Below are 19,506 nucleotides of genomic sequence, written 5' to 3' on the forward strand. Positions count from 1 at the left end.
ATCCCAGGACCCCAGTGAGAGAGGCCTGATCTGTCCATCCCAGGACCCCAGTGAGAGAGGCCTGATCTGTCCATCCCAGGAAACCCTGTCTGTCCAGTGAGAGAGGCCTGATCTGTCCATCCCAGGACCCCTGTCCGTCCAGTGAGAGAGGCCTGATCTGTCCATCCCAGGACCCCAGTGAGAGAGGCCTGATCTGTCCATCCCAGGGCCCCAGTGAGAGAGGCCTGATCTGTCCATCCCAGGACCCCAGTGAGAGAGGCCTGATCTGTCCATCCCAGGGCCCCAGTGAGAGAGGCCTGATCTGTTTATCCCAGGAAACCCTTTCTGTCCAGTGAGAGAGGCCTGATCTGTCCACCCATCCACCCAGCCACTCCCCTCCCCCTCACCACCCACATGTGGCCCGTTGTTTACCTTGTTACCTGGCAACGATCACAAGGGCGTTTCAATGAGCTGTCAGTCAAGGCGAGCTCATGAATATAAGCACCACGCCCACTGATAGTAATAATTCATTACATTTTTTATAGCGCTTTTCATAGAATTTCAAAGCGCTTCAAGAGCTTTAAAAATATGATATAGTTCATTAATAGAGGTGAGAGAAAAGGTTTCTTCAATTCTGAGCATTGTAGTAACAGTGTGAAAATATTATGGATGCTGTTTTGGTCGTTCAAATGCTATTAGATATGATAATATCATGGGCAAGAACAACTGGCTACTAGTTTGTTTTCACCAAAATACAGTATGTTCAACTCATAACTCATTTATTCAATGTAGCTAGCTAGCTAGCATGCTGGCTAACATTGGCGAATATTTTTTACTTAAATACTTTACACTACTAGCTAACTAACTGTGAATGTCCTATTCTGTGATACATTTGGTTCAACTTGCTCATATCAAGAAACTGACAGTTTGTGGAAAGGTAAAAGTGCATCTGTGTGACATCCAACACCCAAGAAGGCTCAATCAATCACCCGACATAATTCATGAATATTAATAACTTTGCCTCTGGCTATCCTACAAAAAGGACATTTCGCTGACTCCGCGGGACCTTTAAACCATGTGTCTGGCCGTTTGTAAAAGCGATCTGTGACATAGTAATCTTTTGAGGTTGTGTTGTTACTTTTCCTCTCATCAGACTTCTGATCTCCCTCAAACCAAACCCTTCATAAACACATCATAAGCACTTTTTCCAGTCTCACAGAATGTGATATGAATTGGGGCATATTTAACCCAAATCCTTAACCTGAATCCTAAAAGCACATAAAAGCAAACTTCACATAATAATTGTGTATTTAGGTAGATAATTAGAAAAAAAAAAAAAGTTGTTTATTTTAAAGACAAACAAAAGCCAATATCTAAATCAACCCTAGCTAAAAAAATACATAATAATTTGACCATACAAAAGCCCACATCTATGTAGAGAAAAGATTCAAGACCCACAGATAGAAAGAAGAAGAAAAAAACCACTTCAAAAGTTTTCCCATGAAGCATTAGAGCCGATCTCAGTCTCTGGATTCTATAAACCATCTATAGCTTCAGGCATGGATTGGCTCCGTCTGCCATATTAATTCATTTTTACATAGTGAAACATTAAAATTAGAATTCATTAGCGTTATCTGAGGTCTACATCGAGATGTGGAGTTGTTTGATTAGTACCTTCAGGGGTAATGCTTTTGTCGTGTGTCTGGGTGTCTTTCTACCTTTTGTTGTGCTGATCCACTCTCTCTCTCTCTCTCTCTCTCTCTCTCTCTCTCTCGCTGTCTCTCTCTCTCTCTCTGTCTCTCTCTCTCTCTCTCTCTGTCTCTCTCTCTCTCTCTCTGTCTCTCTCTCTCTCTCCTCTCTCTCTCTCTCTCTCTCCCTCTCTCTCCCTCTCTCTCTCTCTCTCTCTCTCTCTCTCTCTCTCTCTCTCTCTCTCTCTCTCTCTCTCTCTCTCTGTCTCTCTCTCTCTCTCTCTCTGTCTCTCTCTCTCTCTCTGTCTCTCTCTCTCTCTCCCTCTCTCTCTCTCTCTCCCTCTCTCTCTCTCCCTCTCTCTCTCTCTCTCTCTCTCTCTCTCTCTCTCTCTCTCTCAGAGTCAGACAGTGTATGCATCCCAAATAGCACTGGTATTTTGGTATTTTGGTTTTTCATTAGGAACCCCATTAGCTGTTGTGAAAGCAGCAGCTACTCTTTCTGGGGTCCACACCAAAAAACAACATGGAACATGACCTAATACAGAACATGAATAGACAAGAACAGCTCAAAGACAGAACTATATACATGTAAAAACAGCACATGTAGCCTACATATCAATAAATACTGTACACACAAATATCTAGAGCAAATAGAGGAGAGGCGTTGTGCAGTGAGGTGTTGCTTTATCTGTGTGTTTTTAAACCAGGTTTGCTGTTTATTTCAGCAATATGAGATGGAAGGAAGTTCCATGCAATCATGGCTCTGTATAATACTGTATGTTTCTTGAATTTGTTCTGGATTTGGGGACTGTGAAAAGACCCCTGATGTTATATCTGGTAGGGGTGTGTGTGTGTGTGTGTGTCAGTGCTGTGCGTAAATTGACTACAGTATGCAAGCAATTTGGAATTTTCAACACATTATTGTTTCTTATAGAAACAAGAAGTGATGCAGTCAGTCTCTCCTCAACTCATAGCCAAGAGAGACCGGCTCACATTAAAGAGCAAAAAGTGCCGCTCTGTTCTGGACCAGCTGCAGCTTAACTAGGTCTTTCATTGCAGCACTTGACCACACGACTGATAATAATCAAGATGAGATAAAACTAGAGCCTGCAGGACTTGTTTTGTGAAGTGTGGTGTCAAAAGAAAAAGAAGCATCTCTTTACTACGGACAGACCTCTCCCCATCTTTACAATCATTGAATCTATATGTTTTGACCATGACAGTTGACAATCCAAGGTAACACCAAGTAATTTAGTCTCCTCAACTCTGGTAGGGTGTATGAGGGTGTTTCTGTCTGGTAGGGTGTATGAAGGTGTTTCTGTCTGGTAGGGTGTATGAAGGTGTCTGTCTGGTAGGGTGTATGAAGGTGTTTCTGTCTGGTAGGGTGTATGAAGGTGTTTCTGTCTGGTAGGGTGTATGAAGGTGTCTGTCTGGTAGGGTGTATGAAGGTGTCTGTCTGGTAGGGTGTATGAAGGTGTTTCTGTCTGGTAGGGTGTATGAAGGTGTTTCTGTCTGGTAGGGTGTATGAAGGTGTCTGTCTGGTAGGGTGTATGAAGGTGTTTCTGTCAGGTAGGGTGTATGAAGGTGTCTGTCTGGTAGGGTGTATGAAGGTGTTTCTGTCTGGTAGGGTGTATGAAGGTGTTTCTGTCTGGTAGGGTGTATGAAGGTGTCTGTCTGGTAGGGTGTATGAAGGTGTCTGTCTGGTAGGGTGTATGAAGGTGTCTGTCTGGTAGGGTGTATGAAGGTGTCTGTCTGGTAGGGTGTATGAAGGTGTTTCTGTCTGGTAGGGTGTATGAAGGTGTTTCTGTCTGGTAGGGTGTATGAAGGTGTCTGTCTGGTAGGGTGTATGAAGGTGTCTGTCTGGTAGGGTGTATGAAGGTGTTTCTGTCTGGTAGGGTGTATGAAGGTGTCTGTCTGGTAGGGTGTATGAAGGTGTTTCTGTCAGGTAGGGTGTATGAAGGTGTCTGTCTGGTAGGGTGTATGAAGGTGTCTGTCTGGTAGGGTGTATGAGGGTGTCTGTCTGGTAGGGTGTATGAAGGTGTTTCTGTCTGGTAGGGTGTATGAAGGTGTTTCTGTCTGGTAGGGTGTATGAAGGTGTCTGTCTGGTAGGGTGTATGAGGGTGTCTGTCTGGTAGGGTGTATGAGGGTGTCTGTCTGGTAGGGTGTATGAAGGTGTTTCTGTCTGGTAGGGTGTATGAAGGTGTCTGTCTGGTAGGGTGTATGAAGGTGTTTCTGTCTGGTAGGGTGTATGAAGGTGTCTGTCTGGTAGGGTGTATGAAGGTGTCTGTCTGGTAGGGTGTATGAAGGTGTTTCTGTCTGGTAGGGTGTATGAAGGTGTTTCTGTCTGGTAGGGTGTATGAAGGTGTCTGTCTGGTAGGGTGTATGAAGGTGTTTCTGTCTGGTAGGGTGTATGAAGGTGTTTCTGTCTGGTAGGGTGTATGAGGGTGTCTGTCTGGTAGGGTGTATGAAGGTGTCTGTCTGGTAGGGTGTATGAAGGTGTTTCTGTCTGGTAGGGTGTATGAAGGTGTTTCTGTCTGGTAGGGTGTATGAAGGTGTTTCTGTCTGGTAGGGTGTATGAAGGTGTCTGTCTGGTAGGGTGTATGAAGGTGTTTCTGTCTGGTAGGGTGTATGAAGGTGTCTGTCTGGTAGGGTGTATGAAGGTGTTTCTGTCTGGTAGGGTGTATGAGGGTGTCTGTCTGGTAGGGTGTATGAAGGTGTTTCTGTCTGGTAGGGTGTATGAAGGTGTTTCTGTCTGGTAGGGTGTATGAAGGTGTTTCTGTCTGGTAGGGTGTATGAAGGTGTTTCTGTCTGGTAGGGTGTATGAAGGTGTTTCTGTCTGGTAGGGTGTATGAAGGTGTTTCTGTCTGGTAGGGTGTATGAAGGTGTTTCTGTCTGGTATGTTTTGTTTTTCAGTGCCTTCGGAAAGTATTCAAACCCATTTACTTTTTGAAAATGTTTCCACATGATGGAGGACACTGTGTTCTTGGCGACCTTCAATGCTGCAGACATGTTTTGGTACCCTTCCCCAGATCTGTTCCTCGACATAATCCTGTCTCTGAGCTCTACGGACAATTCCTTCAACCTCATGGATTGGTTTTTGCTCTGACATACACTGTCAACTGTGGGACCTTCTATAGACAGGTGTGTGTCTTTACAAATCATGTCCAATCAATTGAATTTACCACAGGTGGACTCCAATCAGGTTGTAGAAACATCAAGGATGATCAATGGAAACAGGATGAACCTGAGCTCAATATCGAGTCTCATAGCTAAGGGTCTGAATACTTATGTAAATAAGGTATTTCTATATTTTTTCTTTAATAAATTTGCAAAAATAAATCAAATAAAACGTTTTCGCTTTGTCATTATGGGGTATTGTGTGTAGATTGCAGAGGAATTGTTTTTATTTAATCCATTTTAGAATAAGCCTCTTAAAGTAACAAAAATGTGGAAAAAGTCAAGCGGTCTGAATACTTTCCGAAGGCGCTGTATATTTCAGAGGAAGTGGTGTGTCACCATAGCGATATGAACTACAGCAGGATATGCGACGCTGGAAGTGTTCACCTTATATGGCACGCTGATAGGAACGTCACACACACACACACACACACACACACACGCACACACACACACACACACACACACACACACACACACACACGCACACAGTTGGTGTAACGCAAGCTGACTTTAGTAGTTAAGGTATTTTGTTTTTGTTTTCATTGTTTTAAAAGTTAAACATTTTATTTTGAAACAGATCAGGGTTTGGGATTCTTGCTGAAGTTTGCAGACCAGAATGATGTTCTTTATTAAACTGCAGCTTTCCTATCCGACTGTGTCATGCCACCTATACCTCCTGACTTAGTCTCTCTATGTGTGTGTGTGTGTGTGTGTGTGCGCGTGTGTGTGTGTGTGTGTGTGTGTGTGTGTGTGTGTGTGTGTGTGTGTGTGTGTGTGTGTGTGTGTGTGTGTGTGCGTGCGTGCGTGCGTGCGTGCGTGTGTGTGTGTGTGTGTGTGTGTTGACAGTCCTTTACAGTACATAGCAATGGATCCTGATAAATTTGACTTGTGTTTATCACACAATCCCCTATATTTCCATACCAGTATTCCCTCTTGTCCCTTATCCCACACCGTACCATGTCTACATCACAGAGATTTGTTCATTGACTTTCAGCTGAACAACATAACAGCCAATTGATTGATGCATGGAGTAGTGGGGGGGGGGGGGGGGGTTAGTTTCAGGTAATTGTTTTCTGATTTGTTCCAGTGTGTCTGTTTGAACTCAGCTCTGACAGAGCGAATGCTAGGACTAGAGGGCCCATACATTGCCAGTAAAGCAGACTTGCAAATTAGCTGTCACGCATTACAAATGAGATTACCTTTCAGTGAGTATGTCCTAGAACCTGTATAGACCGTAAGGGGATCCCAGGGCACGGAAAACAAACTGCAAAATAGGCTGCAATCTTCTGGGTTTATCTGCGTGCTTGATCTTTAACTGATGTGCTTATGTCTTATTCATGCACAGTGTGAAAAGTAGTTTACAAACTGCTCCCAGGTACCACAAGGTAATCAGTTGTAGAAACCCCTCTGAAGTCCTTCTGCACTACAGACAACGCTTGGAGAGAGAGAGAGAGAGAGAGAGAGAGAGAGAGAGAGAGAGAGAGAGAGAGAGAGAGAGAGAGAGAGAGAGAGAGAGAGAGAGAGAGAGAGAGAGAGAGAGAGAGAGAGAGAGAGAGAGAGAGAAAAAATGCTGTTTTAACGATTCACCCATAAGGCTACTCACATAGATCTGAGGAACTGTAATTTGTTTGAAATATACCATCTGAAAGTTACTTTAGTTATTGTGCTTGTAATTGTGATATTCACAGCATCTTTAGAGGGGTAGAGGTTGGCTTGACATACTGATGTATTTCTACAGACAGTTGTATGTACTTGTTGGTGTAGTTGTTGGTGTAGTTATTGGTGTAGTTGTTGGTGTAGTTATTGGTGTAGTTGTTGGTGTAGTTGTTGGTGTACTTGTTGGTGTAGTTGTTGGTGTACTTGTTGGTGTAGTTGTTGGTGTAGTTATTGGTGTACTTGTTGGTGTACTTGTTGGTGTAGTTGTTGGTGTACTTGTTGGTGTAGTTGTTGGTGTACTTGTCGGTGTAGTTGTCGGTGTACTTGTCGGTGTAGTTGTCGGTGTACTTGTCGGTGTACTTGTCGGTGTAGTTGTCGGTGTACTTGTCGGTGTAGTTGTTGGTGTAGTTATTGGTGTAGTTGTTGGTGTACTTGTTGGTGTAGTTGTTGGTGTACTTGTTGGTGTAGTTGTTGGTGTACTTGTTGGTGTACTTGTTGGTGTACTTGTTGGTGTACTTGTTGGTGTACTTACAGTATATTATATCAATTTACTTTTAATTTAATACATAAAAAAAAAAATGTTTACATCTGTGTGTCATTGTTCGGTCATAAAACAACCGACTTTAAATCCATTGGACTTGTTGGCCCAAGTCACTGTGGCACCAATCTCTCTGTGATGATTCAATAATAGAAAGACATAATGAACTCAAGCAGTAACCCAGTGTTTTCCTGGAGTCATCAGGCGGACAAGTGTCAGCCAGGGAAGAATACAGCACTCTATCCAACAACTACAACATAATATTCGTTTGTCCAAATGTAGACCAATGTAAGGTGTCAGGGGTTTAATACAGCTCCTGACATTAAGACAGAGTGGTCCCGTGTGGCTCAGTTGGTAGAGCATGGTGTTTGCAACGACAGGGTTGTGGGTTCGATTCCCACGGGGGACCAGTACAGAGAAAAAAATGTATAAAATGTATGCATTCACTACTGTAAGTCACTCCTGACATTAAGACAGAGTGGGTCAACAAGCTCAAGGAATCACAATGGTGAAAACAGTCATGATTTAAGTGGTAACTCTATTTATCTTGATAATAATCATCAGTCTATTGTACCAACAAGTGTAAGTTTTCTTCTTGTCACGGTGGCAGCTTGCCCTGATACATGGCTGTTGACTCCTAGATACCCTTATTGGAACAGAGGTTAGTAGGTCTTCCTACAGGCTGGGAGACGCCGGGGGTTTTGAAACCGCCAAGCCGTTATATAGTAGTTAACAGCCATGTTTCAGGGCAAGGTGACAACCGGTCTTTTTCATCCTTAAAATTACAATCCACCACACCCAGCAGTGTTGAGACACTATGTTCTAGATTACCGTCTGGAATGTAGAGGATCCCTTGATTATCTCTGCGGGCCATACCATTATAATTCAGAGGGAGTCTATGTATAGCCATCCAAACAGACAAGAGGAAGACCCTCGATGAAGACATTTTTACGACCCTGTCGCAACCACAAACCAAATCAAAATCGAAAATTACACCCAACTGACATTCATCTGGGGAAAAAAGGATAACCCACAATTTTTTTTTTTTTTTTTTTGGGGGGGGGGCGAATCTACGAGAGACAATCTTTCTCCCCCCCTGTAAACCCTAGCTGTGGAATCAGAGTAGTCAGACTGTGTCCTACAGGACTCTGTTTAAAAGTAGTGTACTATGTAGGGAATAGGGCACCCATCTAGGATTCAACCTAAGTGCATTATAACACCACTATCGTACTGCTACTTAGAATGCATGCACAAATCAAAGGTTTTAGTGCAGTTATCAGGGATTTGCATTAAATCCAGGACATGCAAACAAACTGCTTTGCATGGCAAACATACTTGCTGAAGCAGAAACCAGCCCGTGTCTGATATGATTTACTGTGTAGGTTACACTCACAAAAGGTCAGCAGTGAGAAAAAAAAAGAGTACAAAAAAAAAAATAATAAATGTAATGAATGAAAAAGCACCTCAGGTGGCATCTGAAGTGTTTAAAGTCTGTTTTGATCTATTCATTGCAACAACAAAAGAATGAAACAAGATATTCGTTCTTTGTTTAAGTCTATCGTCTCCTGTCACCGTTCTATGTTGTTCGTAGAGCTATATTACCCTGACCTTATATTACCAAGATAATGTTGTTCATAGAGCTATATTACCCTGACCCTATATTACCAAGATAATGTTGTTCGTAGAGCTATATTACCCTGACCCTATATTACCAAGATAATGTTGTTCGTAGAGCTATATTACCCTGACCCTATATTACCAAGATAATGTTGTTCGTAGAGCTATATTACCCTGACCCTATATTACCAAGATAATGTTGTTCGTAGAGCTATATTACCCTGACCCTATATTACCAAGATAATGTTGTTCGTAGAGCTATATTACCCTGACCCTATATTACCAAGATAATGTTGTTCGTAGAGCTATATTACCCTGACCCTATATTACCAAGATAATGTTGTTCGTAGAGCTATATTACCCTGACCCTATATTACCAAGATAATGTTGTTCGTAGAGCTATATTACCCTGACCCTATATTACCAAGATAATGTTGTTCGTAGAGCTATATTACCCTGACCCTATATTACCAAGATAATGTTGTTCGTAGAGCTATATTACCCTGACCCTATATTACCAAGATAATGTTGTTCGTAGAGCTATATTACCCTGACCCTATATTACCAAGATAATGTTGTTCGTAGAGCTATATTACCCTGACCCTATATTACCAAGATAATGTTGTTCGTAGAGCTATATTACCCTGACCCTATATTACCAAGATAATGTTGTTCGTAGAGCTATATTACCCTGACCCTATATTACCAAGATAATGTTGTTCGTAGAGCTATATTACCCTGACCCTATATTACCAAGATAATGTTGTTCGTAGAGCTATATTACCCTGACCCTATATTACCAAGATAATGTTGTTCGTAGAGCTATATTACCCTGACCCTATATTACCAAGATAATGTTGTTCGTAGAGCTATATTACCCTGACCCTATATTACCAATATAATGTTGTTCGTAGAGCTATATTACCCTGACCCTATATTACCAAGATAATGTTGTTCGTAGAGCTATATTACCCTGACCCTATATTACCAAGATAATGTTGTTCGTAGAGCTATATTACCCTGACCCTATATTACCAAGATAATGTTGTTTGTAGAGCTATATTACCCTAACCCTATATTACCAAGATAATGTTGTTCGTAGAGCTATATTACCCTAACCCTATATTACCAAGATAATGTTGTTCGTAGAGCTATATTACCCTGACCCTATATTACCAAGATAATGTTGTTCGTAGAGCTATATTACCCTGACCCTATATTACCAAGATAATGTTGTTCGTAGAGCTATATTACCCTGACCCTATATTACCAAGATAATGTTGTTCGTAGAGCTATATTACCCTGACCCTATATTACCAAGATAATGTTGTTCGTAGAGCTATATTACCCTGACCTTATATTACTAAGATAATGTTGTTCGTAGAGCTATATTACCCTGACCCTATATTACCAAGATAATGTTGTTCGTAGAGCTATATTACCCTGACCTTATATTACCAAGATAATGTTGTTCGTAGAGCTATATTACCCTAACCCTATATTACCAAGATAATGTTGTTTGTAGAGCTATATTACCCTGACCCTATATTACCAAGATAATGTTGTTTGTAGAGCTATATTACCCTAACCCTATATTACCAAGATAATGTTGTTCGTAGAGCTATATTACCCTGACCTTATATTACCAAGATAATGTTGTTTGTAGAGCTATATTACCCTAACCCTATATTACCAAGATAATGTTGTTTGTAGAGCTATATTACCCTGACCCTATATTACCAAGATAATTTTGTTTGTAGAGCTATATTACCCTGACCCTATATTACCAAGATAATGTTGTTTGTAGAGCTATATTACCCTGACCCTATATTACCAAGATAATGTTGTTTGTAGAGCTATATTACCCTGACCCTATATTACCAAGATAATGTTGTTCGTAGAGCTATATTACCCTGACCCTATATTACCAAGATAATGTTGTTCGTAGAGCTATATTACCCTGACCCTATATTACCAAGATAATGTTGTTTGTAGAGCTATATTACCCTGACCCTATATTACCAAGATAATGTTGTTTGTAGAGCTATATTACCCTAACCCTATATTACCAAGATAATGTTGTTCGTAGAGCTATATTACCCTAACCCTATATTACCAAGATAATGTTGTTCGTAGAGCTATATTACCCTAACCCTATATTACCAAGATAATGTTGTTCGTAGAGCTATATTACCCTAACCCTATATTACCAAGATAATGTTGTTTGTAGAGCTATATTACCCTAACCCTATATTACCAAGATAATGTTGTTTGTAGAGCTATATTACCCTAACCCTATATTACCAAGATAATGTTGTTTGTAGAGCTATATTACCCTAACCCTATATTACCAAGATAATGTTGTTCATAGAGCTATATTACCCTGACCCTATATTACCAAGATAATGTTGTTCGTAGAGCTATATTACCCTAACCCTATATTACCAAGATAATGTTGTTCGTAGAGCTATATTACCCTGACCCTATATTACCAAGATAATGTTGTTCGTAGAGCTATATTACCCTGACCTTATATTACCAAGATAATGTTGTTTGTAGAGCTATATTACCCTAACCCTATATTACCAAGATAATGTTGTTTGTAGAGCTATATTATCAAGAAAATGTTGAGAAAATTGTCAAAATCTCCTTTTCATATAAGTAATGATTTAGTTTACAATTCCAATAATGTATGGAGGGTATAGCTGTGTAATTGATGCTCATGGTGATGAATTAGTGTGTTTTATAATGTTTGCACAACTGAAGCAAACAGACCCGATAAGAGAGAGGAGGGTTTTGTGAACACAACATACTGCCTTACATGGGCACACTTCTCCGAGGACTCTCCTGCGCTCGGAATGTACCCCTCTGACGTCACTGCCTGCCACTTCCAGATTTTGGGAAGAAAAAAAAAAAAAGTTAAAATTCACTTTTTGGTGGGATTTGAAAACATCTCTTGATTCCCTAGAAAGCCCCGAGGTAAGAAACACATGGAAAGTATTTGCTGTATATTTTTTAGTTGTAGTTGAAGATGGGTTATTGTAGAAGTGTAGTTTGTAATGGAAGTGTTTATTAATCGCCAGAAGAAGTAGCAGAAAGCTTGAGACTAACTCGGTGCTCGGTGATGAAGTCTTTACTGTAACTCCGAGTTGAGGGCGTGGGCTCACCACTCACAAACAGGGGGGTCGACTCTTCTCTCACCAAACACACACACACACACACACACTTACTAAGTACATTGTGTCATTTCACGCTCGATATGTGCATCATTGTGTCTGTTTGCGTATCTATACGTTTTATTTTTGACATGATTTATGTTCCAAGTCCATTCTGCTCGAGGTGGACTGTATGATCGATAAAACCAATGCGGAAGATAATGTTTTTACCGCCGGAACGACGTCTTTTTCCATAAGACTTTCACTATGAATCATTTAAAACACGCACAACGTTTTAATAAACCAGGTTTGTTAGGATTGCCACAGTCTAGAATGGTAACACATGTAACATGTCACTCCTGAAGTGTAAATCTCGTTGTTGATTGTCTGGCGCTGTGCAGACGGGATTCCACATATACATATACATATAAATATATACATGACACTTCCTTCCTTACGTAGCCTAGTTGTTTCAATCAATACTAGGCTTCACAAACCAAAAAGCTACTTGACCCTAGTTCTTACCATAATTCTCAGTCATTGCATAAGAGTAATATAATGTGTAAATCTTTTCTTTTCCCCCCTCCACCACAGTGACACAGTTTACAAAGTCTATTAGTCCTTGAATGCATTATTTGACTGAATTGGCTTCCAAATGCATTTCAAGAATGGAAATATGTTAGTCTTGGGACGACAACTAACAATCATGTCTACACACCGAAAGAGTTTGTTCTTCTCATCTGAATAGTAGCTAACACGGTGAAATATTAATCCATCCCACTTGAGCTCTCGCTGAAGAGATTCAAAATCAAACTCTCACTTTGATATGAATTTCAAATCAATGCTCCGCTCATCAAACTGAATATATCAGTGTTCTCCTTCATTCCCCACACATTTGGACTCCGGCAACATTAAACCCAACTGTCTTTTAAACATCTCTGCTTTTAAAAAAGACACGTTTTGACAGTCTGTGTTGATGCGACGCTCAAGTTAAAAGTGTCGTCCCTCAGCTAGCCTAAGTAGCTTTGAACCCAGGCAGCCCTGTGAGGCTGAGACTAGTGCCACTAGCTTCACTACCAGGCCTGCGTGGTATTATAATATACGGTTTTAATCAGGATACAACTGGAACAACATGTAAACCTTTCAGGTGAGATCAGGACACTGTAGGTTTGTAGGACTGCAGAACAGGAGCTATGCATCTACTGCTGATATGCATGAGGATTCAATTCCAGCTCTATGTGTTCTTTTGACTCATGTCTAGAGGACACAATGCATGAATTTTATGATGCAAGATCAGAAAGAAAGAAAGATACCGTCTTAGACTTTGAAGATCCAATCTGATAAGCTTGAGTATCCTACATATTGGAGGATATAGACAATAGAAAAGAGCCTCGGCCTAGTGGACGTACTAGCCAAGCTCATTCCTCTGTTTCAGAACTGTCACAGTAGGTGGAAAGGTTGTGGGGCTGTCACGTTAGCGGGCTAATGCAGGAAGAGACAGCGAAGTGAGGCAGGACTATGGGGTGTAACGGTTCAGTACCTATTGTGGTTTTTTTTGGGGTCACGGTTCGATTTCAGGGTACAGCAGGGAATTAAAAAAAAAATGGCAACAGTTACTGTCGTAATTTTAGTTTATTTAATTTAAATATGTAGTGTTGGTATTCCTGATATCATATGATCAGGAGACATATAATTCCTGGTGAGAGCATCATCAGGAATAACAACGCTTTGGATTTTGTTAAAATTAAAACACATTTACTCATCAACAACAACAATAGAATAAAGAGCAATGTGTAGTCAATATGTAAACATGGCTCAGACATTGTATAGGCCTATGCTGTAATGTTTTCTTACAAAGAGAAAAATATGCCTTCTTGTGTGACTCTCATAAAGGTGGTGTATTTGTAGAACAGTACTTCCCATTTCCCACTCTGGGGTCATGTGATGTGTTGTCACTGTGAAGTAACTCTGTAGCCCTGGAGGTCCATCCATCTGTAGTAAGCCCAACACAGGGTGCATTGGCAAATTCATTGACAACTTTTGGCTTTATGACGCCAGAGGAGATGGCTGTCGTTTTTATGGGCTCCTAACCAATTGTGCCATTGTGTGTTTTACATTTTTTTTTTTTTTAACTTATTTTGTACATAATGTTTCTGCCACCGTCTCTTATGACTGAAAATAGATTCTGGATATCAGAACAGCGATTACTGACCTCGTACTGGACAAAGATTTTTTTCTTTAACAAGTCGGACTCAAAGGATTTACTCCAGATACCCGACAAGGCCCAAATCACTGTGATTCACATGAAGAAGAGACGGAGATATAGGGGTCATAGGTCGGGGTGTCTTGTAAGAATCTGTACGCCGAGTGGGTAACCCGCCTCTACCATCAGTCCTATTAGCCAACGTGCTCCTTGTGGCCGGTGATTTTAATGCAGGGAAACTTAAATCCGTTTTACCTAATTTCTACCAGCATGTTACATGTGCAACCAAAGGAAAATAAAACTTTATTCCACACACAGAGACGCGTACAAAGCTCTCCCTCGCCCTCCATTTGTCAAATCTGACCATAACTCTATCCTCCTGATTTCTGCGTACAAGCAAAAACTAAAGCAGGAAGTACCAGTGACTCGCTCAATACGGAAGTGGTCAGATGACGCAGATGCTAAGCTACAGGACTGTTTTGCTGCACAGACTGGAATATGTTCCGGGATTCTTCTGATGGCATTGAGGAGTACACCACATCACTGGCTACATCAATGAGTGCATCGACGACGTCGTCCCCACAGTGACCGTACGTACATACCCCAATCAGAAGCCATGGATTACAGGCAACATCTGCACTGAGCTAAAGGGTAGAGGAGCAGGACTCTAACCTGGACGTTTATAAGAAATCCCGCTATGCTCTCTGACAAACCATCAAACAGACAAAGCGTTAATACAGAATTGAATCCTACTGCTCTGATGCTCGTCGGAAGTGGCAGGGTTTGCAAACTATTGCGCACTACAAAGGGAAGCACAGCCGCAAGCTGCCCAGTGACAAAAGCCTACCAGACAAGCTACATTACTTCTATGTGCGCTTTGAGGCAAGCAACACTGAAGCTTGCATGAGAGCACCAGCTGTTCCGGACGACTGTGGGATCATGCTCTCCATAGCCGATGTGAGTAAGACCGGGCACTATCTGATGTGTGGAGACATTTCACTGCAGCTAATGTAGAAGGGAAAGCTGTGTACATGTGCAAATACTGTGCCAAATCATATGTGAAGAATGCAACAAAGATGCAGAATCATCTGGCCAAGTGCATAAAGTTCCCTCAGCGCTCACAACAAGCAACCTCTGACAAAAGTCCCTCTACTTCTATTGGAGGTGAAAATGATGAATCAGACACCTTATCGATAGAAACAGCTCATGGTCCCTCCTGGAATCAGAAGTTTTTGTGACTCAATGGAGGAACGTAGTCAGAGAAATGCTGATGAATGTCTTGCTCGAGCTGTGTATGCAACTGGTTCACCTCTGATACTCATAGGCAATGTGTAAAGATATTTCTGAATGTTCTTCGCCCAGCAGACACCCCTCCAACCAGACATGCTTTATCTACTCATTTACTGGATGCAGAGTTCAACAGAGTAACAAGCGAAGGTCAAGCAAATCATAGAGAAAGCAGACTGTATTGCAATCATCTCTGATGGGTGGTTGAATGTTCCTGGGCAAGGAATAATTAACTACATCATGTCCACCCCTCAACCAGTATTCTACAAGAGCACAAACACAAGGGACAACAGACACACCGGTCTCTACACTGCAGATGAGCTGAAGGCAGTCATCAATGACCTTGGACCACAGAAGGTATTTGCACTGGTGACAGACAACGCTGTGAACATGAAGGCTGCTTGGTCTAAAGTGGAGGAGTCCAACCCTCACATCACACACATTGGCTGTGCTGCTCATGCATTGAATCTGCTCCTCAAGGACATCATGGCACTGAAAACAATGGATACACTAGAAGAGAGCCAAGGAAATGGTTAGGTATGTGAAGGGTCATCAAGTTATAGCAGCAATCTACCTCACCAAGCAAAGTGAGAAGAATAAGAGCACCACATTGAAGCTGCCCAGCAACACCCGTTGGGGTGGTGTTGTCATCATGGTTGACAGCCTCCTGGAGGGGAAGGAGTCTCTCCAAGAAATGGCCGTATCACAGCCTGCCGATATGGACAGCCCCATCAAGAGGATCCTCCTGGATGATGTAGTTTGGGAGAGAGTGGTAAGCAGCCTGAAACTCCTGTAACCTATAGCAGTAGCCATTGCACAGATTGAGGGAGACAATGCCGTCCTGTCTGATGTTCAGACTCTGCTTGCAGATGTAAGAGAAGAAATCCGTACTGCCCTGCCCACGCCACTGTTGCTCCAAGCAGAGGAAACTGCAGTTCTGAAATACATCAAAATACGTGAAGACTTCTGCCTGAAGCCCAAACACGCCGCAGCGTACATGTTGGACCCCAAGTATGAGAGAGAGCATCCTGTCAAATCAAATCAGAGTTTATTTGTCACGTGCGGCGAATACAACAGGTGTAGACCTTACAGTGAAATTCTGAATACAACAGGTGTAGTAGACCTTACAGTGAAATGCTGAATACAACAGGTGTAGTAGACCTTACAGTGAAATGCTGAATACAACAGGTGTAGTAGACCTCACAGTGAAATGCTGAATACAACAGGTGTAGTAGACCTCACAGTGAAATGCTGAATACAACAGGTGTAGTAGACCTTACAGTGAAATGCTGAATACAACAGGTGTAGTAGACCTTACAGTGAAATGCTGAATACAACAGGTGTAGTAGACCTCACAGTGAAATGCTGAATACAACAGGTGTAGTAGACCTCACAGTGAAATGCTGAATACAACAGGTGTAGTAGACCTTACAGTGAAATGCTGAATACAACAGGTGTAGTAGACCTTACAGTGAAATGCTGAATACAACAGGTGTAGTAGACCTCACAGTGAAATGCTGAATACAACAGGTGTAGTAGACCTTACAGTGAAATGCTGAATACAACAGGTGTAGTAGACCTCACAGTGAAATGCTGAATACAACAGGTGTAGGTAGACCTTACAGTCAAATGCTGAATACAACAGGTGTAGTAGACCTCACAGTGAAATGCTGAATACAACAGGTGTAGTAGACCTCACAGTGAAATGCTGAATACAACGGGTGTAGGTAGACCTTACAGTGAAATGCTGAATACAACAGGTGTAGTAGACCTCACAGTGAAATGCTGAATACAACAGGTGTAGGTAGACCTTACAGTGAAATGCTGAATACAACAGGTGTAGTAGACCTCACAGTGAAATGCTGAATACAACGGGTGTAGTAGACCTCACAGTGAAATGCTGAATACAACGGGTGTAGTAGACCTCACAGTGAAATGCTGAATACAACGGGTGTAGTAGACCTCACAGTGAAATGCTGAATACAACGGGTGTAGTAGACCTTACAGTGAAATGCTGAATACAACAGGTGTAGTAGACCTCACAGTGAAATGCTGAATACAACAGGTGTAGTAGACCTCACAGTGAAATGCTGAATACAACAGGTGTAGTAGACCTTACAGTCAAATGTTGAATACAACAGGTGTAGTAGACCTTACAGTGAAATGCTGAATACAACAGGTGTAGTAGACCTCACAGTGAAATGCTGAATACAACAGGTGTAGTAGACCTCACAGTGAAATGCTGAATACAACAGGTGTAGTAGACCTCACAGTGAAATGCTGAATACAACAGGTGTAGTAGACCTCACAGTGAAATGCTGAATACAACAGGTGTAGTAGACCTCACAGTGAAATGCTGAATACAACAGGTGTAGTAGACCTAACAGTGAAATGCTGAATACAACAGGTGTAGTAGACCTCACAGTGAAATGCTGAATACAACAGGTGTAGTAGACCTCACAGTGAAATGCTGAATACAACAGGTGTAGTAGACCTCACAGTGAAATGCTGAATACAACAGGTGTAGTAGACCTCACAGTGAAATGCTGAATACAACAGGTGTAGTAGACCTTACAGTGAAATGCTGAATACAACAGGTGTAGTAGACCTTACAGTGAAATGCTGAATACAACAGGTGTAGTAGACCTTACAGTGAAATGCTGAATACAACAGGTGTAGTAGACCTCACAGTGAAATGCTGAATACAACAGGTGTAGGTAGACCTTACAGTGAAATGCTGAATACAACAGGTGTAGTAGACCTCACAGTGAAATGCTGAATACAACAGGTGTAGGTAGACCTTACAGTGAAATGCTGAATACAACAGGTGTAGTAGACCTCACAGTGAAATGCTGAATACAACAGGTGTAGGTAGACCTTACAGTGAAATGCTGAATACAACGGGTGTAGTAGACCTTACAGTGAAATGCTGAATACAACGGGTGTAGTAGACCTTACAGTGAAATGCTGAATACAACGGGTGTAGTAGACCTCACAGTGAAATGCTGAATACAACGGGTGTAGTAGACCTTACAGTGAAATGCTGAATACAACAGGTGTAGTAGACCTTACAGTGAAATGCTGAATACAACAGATATTGACCTCACAGTGAAATGCTTACTTACAGGCTCTAACCAATAGTGCAAAAAAGATATTAGGTGAACAATAGGTTGGTAAAGAAATAAAACAGCAGTAAAAAGACAGGATATACACAGTAGAGAGGCTATATACAGTAGAGAGGCTATATACAGTAGAGAGGCTATATACAGTAGAGAGGCTACATACAGACACCGGTTAGTCAGGCTGATTGAGGTAGTATGTACATGTAGATGTGGTTAAAGTGACTATATGATGAACAGAGAGTAGCAGTAGCGTAAAAGAGGGGTTGGTGGGTGGTGGGACACAATGCAGACAGCCCGGTTAGCCAATGTGCGGGAGCACTGGTTGGTCGGCCCAATTGAGGTAGTACGGACATGAATGTATAGTTACAGTGACTATTTTAATAAATACAAAAATATTTAACCTTTATTTAACCAGGTATTTATATATTATATACATAACCCTGACCCTTTATTTAACCAGGTAGGCTAGTTGAGAACAAGTTCTCATTTACAATTGCAACCTGGTCAAGATAATGCAAAGCAGTTCGACAACATACAACAACACAGAGTTACACATGGAGTAAAACAAACATACAGTCATATAATACAGTAGAAAAATAAGTCTATATACAATGTGAGCAAATGATGTGAGATAAGGGAGGTAAAGGCATAAAAAGTCCATGGTGGCAAAGTAAATACAATATAGCAAGTAAAACACTGGAATGGTAGATTTGTAGTGGAAGAAAGTGCAAAGTAGAAATAGAAATAATGGGGTGCAAAGGAGCTAAATAAATAAATAAATACAGTAGGGGAAGTGGTAGTTGTTTGGGCTAAATTATAGATGGGCTATGTACAGGTGCAGTGATCTGTGAGCTGCTCTGACAGCTGGTGCTTAAAGTTAGTGAGGGAGATAAGTGTTTCCAGTTTCAGAGATTTTTGCAGTTCGTTCCAGTCATTGGCAGCAGAGAACTGGAAGGAAAGGCGGCCAAAGGAGGAATTGGCTTTAGGGGTGACCAGAGAGATATGCCTGCTGGAGCGCGTGCTACAGGTGGGTGCTGCTATGGTGACCAGTGAGCTGAGATAAGGCGGGGCTTTACCTAGC

The 19,506-nt window shown here is 41.6% G+C and overlaps 1 protein-coding gene across 2 annotated transcripts in view; it reads left to right on the forward strand.

Annotated features, from left to right (window-relative positions):
* The first annotated feature begins 11,499 nt into the window (after positions 1-11,499).
* The window catches only part of lpp (LIM domain containing preferred translocation partner in lipoma), a 519,001-nt gene continuing 510,994 nt past the window's right edge, over positions 11,500-19,506 (forward strand). Inside the window, exon 1 of one of the 2 annotated variants that reach the window (XM_045697474.1) lies at positions 11,500-11,637. The gene's annotated coding sequence lies outside the window, so the exon portion shown is untranslated. The remainder of the gene's footprint in view (positions 11,638-19,506) is intronic. The other variant, XM_045697472.1, reaches the window with a different exon arrangement.

Source organism: Salmo salar, chromosome ssa16 (assembly GCF_905237065.1).
Source record: "Salmo salar chromosome ssa16, Ssal_v3.1, whole genome shotgun sequence".
NCBI classification, from domain to species: Eukaryota; Metazoa; Chordata; class Actinopteri; order Salmoniformes; family Salmonidae; genus Salmo; species Salmo salar.